Raw genomic sequence first — 9,896 nt, 5'->3', positions numbered from 1 at the left:
TATTACACACATTCTTTTCCACAGAGAGAAATTTGATCCTACCCTAACCTGCATCTAATATACATTTATCCATCTGACATTACCACACACACACACACACACACACACACACACTGAGTTTGCTGCCCAGGCCACCACAAACTCTCAGATCAACATTGACAATTACACCAACTCTGTCCTGGAGCACATCAACAGGTGTGTGGGCAGAGTGACCATACAAAAAAAAATTCCCCAATCAGAAGCCCTGGATGAACAGAGAGGTTCGCCTCCTGCTCAAAGCAAGAGATGCAGCCTTCAGGTCTGGAGACTGGAAGGCTTACAGCTCAGCCAGAGCCAACCTGAGGAAGGGTATCTGCCAGGCCAAACTCACACATAAACAGAGGATTGAAGAACACTTCAATTCTTCAGACCCCTGGGGTATGTGGCAAGGCATACAAACTATCACAGACTACAAACCACCCAGCACTGTGCCCCGCTCCAGCTCTGCCTCCCTCCCTGACGAGCTCAATCACTTTTATGCCCGTTTTGATCAAAATAATAAGGCGATCTCACTCAAAGCTGAGCATCAACCCAATGAACTGCCCCTCACACTCTCCACCTCAACTGTTTACTCCACTCTGCGTAAGGTGAATGCACCGAAGGCAGCTGGACCTCATGGAATACCTGGTCGTGTGCTTAAAGCCTGTGCGGAGCAACTGGCTGAGGTCTTTACGGACATTTTCAACCTGTCCCTGGCCCAGGCAACTGTCCCCACTAGTTTCAAAACCTCCACCATCATGCCAGTTCCGAAGCACTCCACTGCCTCGGCCCTTAACGACTTCCGTCCTGTCGCACTCACCCTCATCATTGCCAAGTGCTTTAAAAAGGCTAGTTGCATCCCATTTAAAATCCTGTCTCCCTGCTACACTAGACCCATACCAGTTTGCCTATCGCAGCAATAGGTCAACAGAGAACGCCATCTCTACGGCACTTCACTCTTCCCTCACCCACCTGGACAGTCAAAATACACATGTGAGAATGCTGTTCATTGATTTCAGTTCTGCATTTAATACTGCTCAGCCAGCTTGGAATCAACACATCCATCTGCAACTGGATTCTAGATTTTCTGACTAACAGACCTCAGTCTGTTAAGTTAGATAACCTCTCCTCCTCCATCATCATCACCCTGAACACTGGTGTTCCACATGGCTGCGTACTGAGCCCTCTCCTGTACTCCCTATTTACCCATGACTGCGTTCCTGTTTATGGCTCCAACACAATAATCAAATTCGCACATGACACCACGGTGGTAGGTCTGATCAAAGATAATGATGAGTCAGCCTACAGGGTGTGGCTGTGAGGTGTGCCACCAACAATCTGGAACTAAACACCCAGAAGACAAAGGAGATAATTTTGGACTTCAGGCTGACTAGGAGTCATGCACACACACCCATCTACATCAACAGAGCTTTGGTAGAGCATGTGTCGAGTTTCATATTACTTGGCATCCACATCTCTGATGAACTCATCTGGTCCCTAAACACCTCCACCCTGGTCAAAAAGGCTCAGCAGCGTCCCAGGATCCATCTCAGTATGGTACAGCAATTGCTCTACATCTGACCGCAAAGCACTCCAGCGGGTGGTGAAAACTGCTCAACGGATCACCGGCACCCAGTTAACTCCTATTGAGAACATTTATTATAAGCGCTGCCTGGGCAGGGCAAGGAACATCATCAAGGATGCCTCTCACCCTAACCATGGACTTTTCACCCTCATTCCATCCGGCAGGCATTACAGGAGCTTACGCTCTCGCACTAGTAGGCTCAGGAAGAGCTTCTTTCCCGAGGCTGTGACACTTCTGAACTCCACACCACCAATCTAACCTGCACCTGCTTTCTTACTGCACTGGCCACAGTACTTTACATACATGTATTTGCACTACTCATATTTTGCACAGACTACACATTGTTCAAGCTATCACACTGTAAATTATCTAACGTTGTTACTGTACATAGCACAGTAAACTATGTCTATAAAAATAATTATTGCACTACTGATTACTTGTTTTTAACAAAACTATTGCACACTCATCCAACTGTATTTATTACCACTGTTCTTACGTTGCTGCTGTTCATAATGTACATATAACCCTACATTGCTGTTGTTCATAATGTACATATAATCCCTACATTGCATTCCTAGTTATATTCTGTACATACTCTGATTAATACTGTATATAGCAACTCCTATATTCTTGCACTATAACACTATATTCTTGCACTTCTGGTTAGATGTTAACTGCATTTAATTAGCTCTGTACTTGTACTCTGCATAATGAAAATAAAGTTGAATCTAATCTAATCTAATCTAATCTAATCTAATCTAATCTATTAAGGGAACGTATGTGATAATAGAGGTGTTACCAAGATAAAGTGAGTAATATTTAGCTGGTCACGTTATTTCAACATAATGGTCTTCATAAGGAGGCACAGACATTATGAATAAAATAAGTTTTTTTTTTTTGTTTGTTTGTTTGTTTCTAGGTCACCAAAATTACTGGATTCTTTATATCATGAGGGTAGACCATTTTAAAAATATTTGCAAAAAGCACTATGTTCTATATTAGTAAAGTTATGTACTAATATTATCTATTCAGAGTAACCTAGAAAATATAGAAAAATAGAAGTTGATTTTATGCCCACTGTGGTCTTTTTAGCGTTGAATCAATGTTGACATCGCTACATGGGAAATAATTTTTCCCACTTGTAGCCTATAAAGGTCATCAGGACTCATTATTATGTCAAATGAGTCTAGACTTAAAAAAACATCAATGTAAAAAAAAAATCATAGTTACTGATTAATTTGTCATAAGCGGCAGGTTTTTGTGAATCTTGATGACTGGGCTTCATATTGTAACAAAGGAGGCACAGAAGGTGGAGGATCCACATGTAGCAGGTTTAATGATAAAGATAATTCAACATAGGGAAAAACACTAGGGGCAGAAAGCTGAAAACACAAAAACGAGGTACATCCAAAAATGACTGACAACAAAGGACTAAAACACAGGACTATTTATGCACTGAGTGGAACCAATGAACTAATGAGTAACTATGGAAAATAACAAGGGAATGGGTGTGGTCAAATTAGTGTCCATGGCAGCAAACAAGGGAGCGAGCAGCAGGGAACATAAGGGTAACAAGGCGACAACAGAGAAACGTCTTGGGTTACTTGACTGTAACCCTGTTCCCTGAAAAAGCGGGAACGAGATGCTGCGCCCATTAGCGCTATTTAGTGCAGCATCGAGTGTAGCTTTTGATAAGGGAACAGAACTACATATTAAGGGTTCTTGATCACAGACATCAGAAACGCAGACAGGCATCGTGACACATATGAAGAACAGAAGCATCACTATGGCTGCGTTCCAGTCCATTTTTTTATGCCCTTCACTCGCAAACTTCCCTCCATCTCGTTTAAGTACGTCACTGATTATGTTGCATGAGTGCCCACTACTGGCGGAACAAAGACTATAGACTTTGTGCAGGAACCCTTGGATTGGGCTGAATTGGAACATCTTAAGCCCATGATCACTTAGAATCTGCTATGTAGTTGGTTTATTGTTTACATTTTTCCCCTTACAAATTTGTGCAGCATTATATATGTATATAGGTATGATTAGGCTGTTATAAATGTAAAAAAAAAGAAAAAAAAATACATTATAGAGTTGTCTGGGGTGGGGATAAATTAAATGTGATCTGCGATGATGCCATAATCGCATTGCATTGTGGTCTATGGAGCTGAAGTGTACATACAAAGCAGACTTGCTCCCTCTGTCAAAATTGAGGGGTCGAGGGTCTGTCTATGTAAACTTCCCTCGTTCACTTCACGAAGTGGAACACACTTCAAAATGGCAGCGAGGACTCCCCCGAGGGGAAGTGCTTAGGGAAGTTTGCGATTGCGTGCCTTAAAGTGGAGTAGAACGCAGCCTATGAGAAACGCCACAACATCATCCATGATGAAAAGGTCAAAGGTCACCTTAGAGGTCACAGATCATCAAATATATTTCTTTACAAAGTGTTATATCAGCACACAACAAGAGAATGAATAAGACATATAGAGTACTGTAAAGTCAAACTGAATCATGTCTATTGTTTTTTTTTTGTTAACAACTGTTTATTGATTTTTTTTTTCTGTGAACAGTAGTATCAAGCAAAGAAGCAACTGTACAAATTTCGAACCCATCCCAACCCATCCCACCCCCTGGTAGACTTAAGGGTAGAGAAGAAAAAATAATAAATAAATACATAAAGTAAAATAGATAATAATAATAAAAATAAATTAAGTAATATTAATACATAAAATACAATAAAATAATATTTACAAAGATTTTAGAAAAGATGACACAACATTAAAAGATGAATGCCATAAATTAACAGTTTTCACATTAGACCCATGTATACGAAAAGTTGAGAGTTCCATCAAGATAATGTCCAACAAATATACCGCCCAGGTTCGTCTGTCCATTGTGTGAGGAGGATTCCAACGGTTGACTAGCAACGTTTTTTGCTGCAGTGAGAGCAGCTAACAGTAAACCTCTTTGTTGGACGGACAAGGTAAGGTCCCAAAAGTCATTCATGAAAAAATGGCGTGGAGTCAAACAAATCTCAGTACCCAACAAATAAGAAAGGTCCTGTGAGAGCTGAGACCAAAAAGGAGAGAGAGAGGGGCACTCCCAAAAAAAAATGCAAAAATGTGCCTAAAGATCCTTGTGAACAGAGATTGCACTTAGGAGAAGAAGACAGATTCATATGAAAACGTTTCATTGGAGTCAAGTAAACCCTATGCAGCAATTTCCAATGAATCATTTGGTGGTTAGGGTTTTTAGAAGACAGTTTAAACATTCCCCATATCTGATCCGAAAAATAAAACATGTACATCCTCATTAAGATCCTTAGCCCAGACAGTTGTAATAGATAAAGGTTTGTATGAATGCTCAAGAACGAAAAAGGTAGATGACTGAAGCAGAAGAGGGAAATTCCTCAGAGGGAAGGATTAGTTTGCGCAAAGGGTGAATAGGCAATTGAGAGTTCCAGGGCACCCCATATGCCCGTAGGGCCGATCTAATGCGCAAATACATAAAAAAGGAAGTGCCTGGCAGATTATACTGAGTTTTAAGATTCTGGAAGGATTGTAAGCCACTATCATCATAGATATCTCCCAGAGTGTTTACTTTATGATGAGTCCATTGCGGACAATGAAATGGAGTATTGCCTGATAAAAGATTATTGTTGTGGAAAATTGGTGAATGCTTATGCCATATTGTAACTAGTTGTAAACGTCTTTCAACATCCCTCCATGTGGATAGGAGATGGGTTACAATGGGACCAAACCTAGATTTACACTGGCCTAAGCGGAACCCCCGAAAAAACAAGATGCTTCAATTTATATGGATACACAATAGATTCCTCAATTGCTCTCCAAGATACAGAAGCATCTGGGTCAAACCAAACTGATAAAGGGTGGAGGGAAAAGGCTTGAGCATACAGTCTAAAATTAGGGAGAGAAAGACCTCCATGTAATCTATTTCGTTGTAAGGTAGTCAGTTTAATACGAGGACGTTTCCCATTAAACATATATACCGTGAAACACATGCATCAAGTTTGTTCCAGTAGCCAACTGGTGGAGGGAGAGGAATCATCGAAGAAAAGAAATTGATACGTGGGAGAACATTCATTTTAATCACCGATATACGAGCCTGAAGAGAAGTAGGAAGACGAGACCAATTTTCCAAATCTGAGGATATTTTGGATAGAATACTATTATAGTTTTTTGAAAGGATTTCTTGCAGAGAAGGAAAAAACATTTATCCCCAAGTACTTAAAGTTTTGAACCAATGGAATAGATGCCGAAAGGGAAGTGGGATCAAATTTAGAATTGAGGGGAAGTAGACATGACTTACTCCAATTAATTTTAAACCCAGAGAGAGATCCAAAATGGTCAAATAAATTCAATACATGAGGAATAGAATGTGACGGCTTCTCCAAAAACAATAAGATATCATCAGCAAATAAAGAAATATGATGCTGAGTATTCCTTATAATTATGGGAGAAATAGTTTGAGATCGTCGGACCGCTTGAGCTAAGGGTTCCAAGGATAATGCAAATAACAGAGGAGAAAGCGGGCAACCCTGACGAGTACCTCGATGTATAAAGAATGGGTTAGAGCAAACAGAACCTGTGAGAACAGAGGCTGCTGGATTGAAGTACAGAACTTTTATCATGTTTATGAAACTCGATCCTAGACCCAGATGCTGTAGAACCGCCCATAAATAGTTCCATTCTAGCTGGTCGAAAGCTTTCATTGCCTGATAATACTGCACAAGGGGAGGATGAACTATTAGTTGAGTTAATAATATGATATAACCTGTGTAAGTTGTCCGAAGCTGAGCGAGATTTAATGAACCCTGTTTGGTCATGATGAACTAGCCTGTTCATAAATTTCTCTAGACGACGAGATAGTACCTTAGCATACAATTTAACATCAGTCCCTATCAAAGAAAGTGGCCGGTAACTAGAACAAGAAGTCGGATCTTTATCTTTTTTTAACAAGAGAGAAATAACAGCTATATTAATAGATGGGTGAAATGAGCCTTGACTAACTGAAAAATTTATCATATCTAACATAAGGGGGCCTAAATCCGACCAAAAAGTAGAATACAATTCGACTGGAATACCATCTAAACCTGGGGATTTCCCCTTGTTCATAGACCGGATTGCTGACTCCAGCTCCTGAAGAGTAATCGGTTCAGCCAGGTAATCCGAATCCGAATCTGACAGCCTAGGTAGATCAAGATTGGACAAAAAAGATGTAAAAGAATCAGGGTCACCAACAGCAGAAGAAGTATAGAGGTTAGAGTAAAAAGAATGAAAAGAAATATTAATGTCTTTTGGGTCTGTCATAATGAGCCCGGATTGGGATTTCACTGCTGAAATATTAGCAAATTTTTCACTGTTGCGTATTCTTAGAGCTAAAAGGTGGCTTGGTCTACTTCCTTGAAAATAATAATTCTGCCTGCATCTTTGAATCAGGAATTCTGCCCTGGATCTCAGTAATGAATTAAGTTCGGGACCTAACCGCCATAATTTTGCTGAGTGTACTGTCTGAGAAACAACGTTGATTGTCTCTAGTCAGATTCTGGAGCTGTGATTCCAGTTCAGCTATCTTTTTATGTCGTTTTTTTTTCTGAAGGAAAGAGGCATATGAAATTGAGTTATTCCTTATAAATCCTTTAACTGCATTCCAAAGTGTTCGCGGATCATCCACTGAACCTTGGTTAATTTCAATAAACTCAGCAAATTTATTTCTGAATTGACTGCAAAAGTTTTCATCCTGTAACAATTTAGGGTTAAATCGCCATCTAGTTGCATGAGATGGCCGAGGGATCAAAGATAATCTGCACAAATTTCCATCATGATCCGACAAAGATAAGGAACAGATATCGGCATCACGAACAACTGAAGATAAAGAAGTAGAAATGAAAATATAGTCAATTCGCGAATAGGATTTATGAGTGGCAGAAAAGAAAGTGAAAGACTTGGCAGAAGGATTAATTAAACGCCAAACTATCCACCAATGAAGCTGAGGTTACACATTGCCTAAGTTTGTCAGAACAGAAGGCTTAAGAGGGTGATTCCTTTGGTCCAGATCTATCTAGGATATGCGACATTACAGAATTTGTGTCTGCACCCAATACAATTTCAAAATCTGAAAATTTTAAAAGATAGGTAGACAAAACAGAGAAAAAAGTAGGGTCAGGAGTACAAGGGGCATAAACTGAAATAAATACAATATTCCTATTCTCCACTATTGTTTTTATATGTGTTATTCTACCGTCTGTATCACAACCTTTATCTAAAATAGTAATATTTAAAGTCCTCCGCACCAATATTAGAACACCCTTGGTTTTAGTATCGGAAGATGAATGAGATACCACTTCATAAAACTTATTACACCTGTGTACATCCTCCTCTTTCAAATGAGATTCTTGAACTAGCACTATATCAATCTTTCTTGTTCGTCAAAAAATCCAGAAAACCTGTACGTTTGTGTGGTGCATTTAGGCCATTAATATTACAACTTCGAATATTAAGGTCAGTCATAGGTATCAAACAGAATTACTGCATAGTAAGACCAAATACAAATTTGAAAACAAAACCAGTTGAGTCTACCATCAAACCACCCCCCACCCCCATCCTTCCCATCAGCTTTCAAAAAAAACATAAACACATTTCCATGAACTATGGCAGATCAAACCAAGAACAAACCTTGATCTGCCAGCACCCCTTAATATGATCCGTGGCGTCAACAAAAACCTGCACGTTACTAAAGCGCCAACATTGGCCCCAAAGTCACATATTTACTAGATAGTATCTCTGTTGAAAATAACTAAATAAATAAATAAATAAATAAATAAATAAAATAAAAAATATAAAAGAAAACAATAAAGGAAAAAAATAAATAAAGAATGAAAAGAGAAGGAATACAACTAAAACAAAAATATTATACCACCATAATCAGTAAGCGATACTGTATGCTCAATGAGACCTTCTAGTAACTATGAGTTCAGAAGTAAACATTAGAGTGAACAGTGAAAGACACAGTCGCCTAACCATTTAGAGCATCTCCTCTCCAGTTAGATAACAAATGTCCAGCTGGAGTTCACTGAGAGCTGGTGGATGAATGGGATCTGAGAAAAATTCTCGCTTCTTCTGGGGAGTATAACATTTTAGGTTCACCTTGATTGAGGAATGACCTTCAGCGTTGCAGGATAGAGAAGAAAATTCTGGATGCCTGCTTCTCTCATTTCCTTCCCTAACTGGCGCGAATGCACTTCTTCTTTTTGCGGTAACTGGAGAAAAGTCTGGAAAGAAAGACAGCGTTGCTCCGTCGGATGTTTTCACCGGGGCGTGAAGTCTGGCGGCCCGCAAAATGAGCTCCCTGTCCGCGTAGCGCAACAGTTTAAAGATGAAAACCCGTGGTTTAGCGCGATCTGAGGAGAGCCTTGTGTACACGCGATGCGCTCGTTCCACTTCAATCTCTTTGCCCGCCTGAGACGGAAGCCACGTCGGTAGAGATCTTTTCAAAAAGCCCATAGGGTCGTCCTTTTTTCGGACCCTTCAGGCAATCCAACCAGACACAGATTACTGCTCCTATTGCGATCCTGTAAGTCCACCACCTGTTGCTCGTGCGCGGCTACTCGCCTATCATGATCTGCAACAACTTTCTTTTGTTCTCTCATCTCCCCTGTAAGAAGATCCAATTTGGAGCATAGCGACTGAACAACTGACATGTGAGAAGCGAATTCGTTCCGCATCGCTGACAACTCAGTTCTTAGAATGTCCTCAAAGTAGGTATGATGACAAAATTTTCAAACACCCCTAAGATCAAAATGGATCACATGACTAGACAGAGCTGAAAATTCCCTTTACGACGACACCTGGATTGTGAAGATCAGTTGAGGATTGCGAAAGTTATGATATTTTTAATAACGGGGAATATAGTAAAATAGTATACATTAATTACAATTGAAGTCGTGTGACCGAAAATGCTTACTATTCACATATTTTTTCTTGTAACTTCCTCATTTTATCAGATATTTGCATGAAATTTGAATAGAAGGTAGAATTTTGTTAGTTCTTTCAAATGAAATCATGAAAATTTACTATTTTAGCTGGAATGGGCATCAGACCCATGGTACCCTCACTGAAAACAAGTATAATTAATAAGAGTTCATTCATATTCATAAACATTTATTTTCAGAATACAAGAGAAAACAACAATACACATCACTATTAATTGTTAATTCATATTCATACAAGTACACAACAAATATTCATTGTCATTCACAAACAGACAATCA

The sequence above is a fragment of the Cyprinus carpio genome, unplaced genomic scaffold (genome assembly GCF_018340385.1).
Source record: "Cyprinus carpio isolate SPL01 unplaced genomic scaffold, ASM1834038v1 S000006646, whole genome shotgun sequence".
Taxonomy (NCBI): domain Eukaryota; kingdom Metazoa; phylum Chordata; class Actinopteri; order Cypriniformes; family Cyprinidae; genus Cyprinus; species Cyprinus carpio.
Note: the sequence above shows the minus strand (reverse complement) of the source record.